The sequence below is a fragment of the Myotis brandtii genome, unplaced genomic scaffold (genome assembly GCF_000412655.1).
Source record: "Myotis brandtii unplaced genomic scaffold, ASM41265v1 scaffold369, whole genome shotgun sequence".
NCBI lineage: Eukaryota > Metazoa > Chordata > Mammalia > Chiroptera > Vespertilionidae > Myotis > Myotis brandtii.
This window is the reverse complement of record NW_005364180.1, coordinates 595,854-599,429: the sequence shown is the minus strand read 5'-3', so window position 1 is coordinate 599,429 and position 3,576 is coordinate 595,854.

Here is a 3,576-nt window from a genome sequence, read left to right as displayed (position 1 = left end):
GGTCACTGAGCCCCACCCTGGTCCGTCCCACAGGGTCCCCTCTGATCTGGAGTCAGGACTCAAGGCTGTGTGACCTTGGGGAAGTTATTCAGCCTCTCTGAGGCTAGTATGACTTCCTGGGCTGGTGGAAGATAAAAGATGTTGTGCAAGGCTCTTGGCAGAGGGCCCAGCAATGAGCTGAGAAGTTTGTTTACAAGTTTTGTGCCTGCGATTCAGCGCCTTGGGGCCACCGCGTACTCTGAGGAGGGACACTTCCCTGTTTACTCCTTGAAAGGCATTCTGCCTTGAGGGCAAATTCCTTCCGTCTAGGCCAGGCCCACACTCAGGGCCCTGCATAGGCCGTTTCTTCTGCCTGGAGTCCCCTTCCTGCGGGGAACCCCTGGGAACCCTGCTGGCTCCTGGGGCCAAGGGTGCCTGTGGATGGCATGCCCTCTGCCCCCTGCCTGGGCAGACGGGCCAGGGCAGACGGGCCAGTACGTTTCCTGCGGTGGCTCTGATGCCTTTATCAGGGAGCTATTCACACCCGGGCCTGGCTGGCGTGGCTCAGTTGGTTGTGCACCGGAAGGTTGCCGGCTTGATGCCGGTCAGGGCACACGCCTGGGTTGTGGGTTCGATCCCCAGTGAGGAGTGTGCAGGAGGCTAGCCCATTGATGTTTCGCTATCACATCGATGTCCTCTCTCTCTCCCTTCCTCTCTCCCTAAAAATCAATAAAGGAAATCTTTAAAAAAATAAACAAGCAGTCCGAACCGGTTTGGCTCAGTGGATAGCGGTCAGGGCACACGCCTGGGTTGTGGGTTCGATCCCCAGTGAGGAGTGTGCAGGAGGCTAGCCCATTGATGTTTCGCTATCACATCGATGTCCTCTCTCTCTCCCTTCCTCTCTCCCTAAAAATCAATAAAGGAAATCTTTAAAAAAATAAACAAGCAGTGGTACTTAAAAACAGGCAGCGCGTCCTCACCCAGCGCGGACGCTGAGCCTGCAGCGCCACCCAGGGGCGCCCGGAGTAACTGCACCATCGTCGGGCAGGCCATGCTCCCTGCTGCCCCTGGTGGTAGCCATGGGGAGTGCGCCCTCAGCACGTTGGTAGTTGCCTAGGAACTCGTTTACAGGTCCCTGGGGAAGCCCTCCCCCCTCCCCCCTCCCCGCCCTGCAGATCCCTCCTTATGGCCTGGGACCGGTCATCGGTCATCGGTCATCCCTGCCCTCCGCCCACTGTTCCCCATGCTACAGCCCCTGGGGACAGGCACCGCCCTTCTTGTGAGCGGAGCGCTCCCTTCTCTGAGGTTTCTTAGGCAGCCGCGGAGCAAGAACTGGGGGGGCATGTGCGGGGTTTGTGAAAGAGGGACCGAGGGTCCTGGGGGGGGTCCTCTAAGGAACGCCGTGTCCCTGCACAGAGCCTTGAGCCCCGAAGAGACGCAAAACTACTGAGGGAAGCTGTGGCCCTGAGTCCCCTGTGGGCTGCCCCGGGCGGGTGGTGGCAAAGGAGTCACAGAACCGGTCCCTGGGTCCCTGCCCGTCGTGTCCCGAGGGGCTGGTGGGGGTGACAAGCTCTGTGACGGACAGGTCCTGGCTCTCCCTGGTCTTCCCCGCACCCTCCCCCACACATGTCGGGGGGCACTGGGCTGCCCAGATCCTCTGGGCCTGTCACTAACCCTCCAGGACACTTGCTCCTAAATGCCTTCAAAATTGCAGCATTCGTGCCCTGCCGGCGTGGCTCAGTGGTTGAGCGTCAACCCCTGAACCAGGAGGTCAGGGTTCGATCCTTGGTCGGGGCACACACCTGGGTTGTGGGCTGGATCCTGGATCCCTGGTGGGGTCGTGGAGGAGGCAGCGGGTGGATGATTCTCTCTCATCATTGATGTTTCTAGCTCCCTCTCCTTCTCCCTTCCCCTATCTGAAATCAATTTAAAATGGCTCAGTGGTTGAGCGTCAACCCCTGAACCAGGAGGTCAGGGTTCGATCCTTGGTCGGGGCACACACCTGGGTTGTGGGCTGGATCCTGGATCCCTGGTGGGGTCGTGGAGGAGGCAGCGGGTGGATGATTCTCTCTCATCATTGATGTTTCTAGCTCCCTCTCCTTCTCCCTTCCCCCATCTGAAATCAATTTAAAAATTGATTAATCAATTAACTAATTAAAAATTTAGTTAATCAATTAACTAATTAAAAATAATTTTAAGAAGAAACATTCATAATGGCGGAGGACAAGCATGCTAGGGGGCCACCTGCTCTGCTTATGTGCGGCCAGATTGGTTAGAAACAAGGCCCCTCCCCCAAAAACATCGACGACAAAAAGAAACGAAGTCCAGCCACAAGAGCACCGAGTCCCTGACCGGCCGCCTCCCCTCCGGCCTCCATGTCCTCATAGATGGTTGCAAGGCCTCCGGGACCCCCAGCTTCTCACTTCCTGTCCGGAGGGGCGGGCCTTGACGGGGGAGGTGCACCTGGGACAGCTGAGGGGCCTGGATTGGCCCAAGGCTCTGTCACCTGAGCATGGCCGGTCACTCCTGAGGGCAGCCCTTCTGTCCTGCCCCTTCCCAGAGGCCTCCTCTGAGTGTCCCGCTGACGCCCGAGGAACTGGCCAGGCCACTGGCCGCCTCGGGGGTGCCAGGTCCACACGCAGCCCGGGCTGCTCTGCCAGCCCCTCCTCTGCGCCTGGCACCCTGCCCGTGCGCCCCCCCCCCAAGTGATGCCCTTTCATGGGGGTAGCCACCTCAGTTCACTGTGGGTGAGCTCTTGCCTCCTCCAGGCTCCACGCCGTCTGGCCAGCCCCTGGGCCTCCTGGGAGAGCTGACATTTGACGGGGTGAGGGGGTGAGTCTTGGGCTGGGAAACAGCCTTTCCCTTGTGGAAAGCGAAGGAGGAGGTCAGCCAAGCGCTGGGTCCCGGCCTCCGGAGGATGGCAGCTCCAGGTCTTGGGCTCCCTGGGGGCCTTGCGTGTTAAGGTGGCACAACTTCGACGGGGGTTGGGGGTCAGAAACCCACGATCCTGGGCGCCCACAATGTTCACCAAGAGCCTCAGGGAAGTACGGGGACAGCAGGGATGGGCGTCCCCAGCTTCTTGACCCAAGGGCAAGGCTGGGGGAAGAAGTCACAGATCCACATGCCCATCGACCCGAGCTGAGAGCCACCTGGTGCCCTCCCAGCCGTGGCGTCCCCCTAGCCTGTCAGTCCCCCCTGGATCCGTGGTTGAGACGACATCCCTGGAGCCGTAGCCCAGAGGGTCAAGGAGGGCAAAGGACTTGCCCAAAGCCACTTGGTGAGGCGGGGCGGTCCCTGCCCCCAGCTCAGGCTGCTTCTGCTCCTGGGTCCGACCTGAGCCCTGCACCCACTGGGGAACCACACATGCCCTCCCCAGTCACCTGGCGGACCCTGCCGGCTAGACTGAGGTCACAGGCCACACAAGCGGGGGACGAGGGTCTACTGTGGAGATGGGGGGCAGGCCAGGCCAGGTGGGGCACCCCTCGGTGGACGACCCTGGCTCTCTGGCCCTTCCCTGGCTTGTCCAGCTGGACTTGCCCCTGAGCCAGCCCAGAGGCAGGTGGTCGTGGAGCAGCGAGGGGGCCAGCGGGGCCCAGC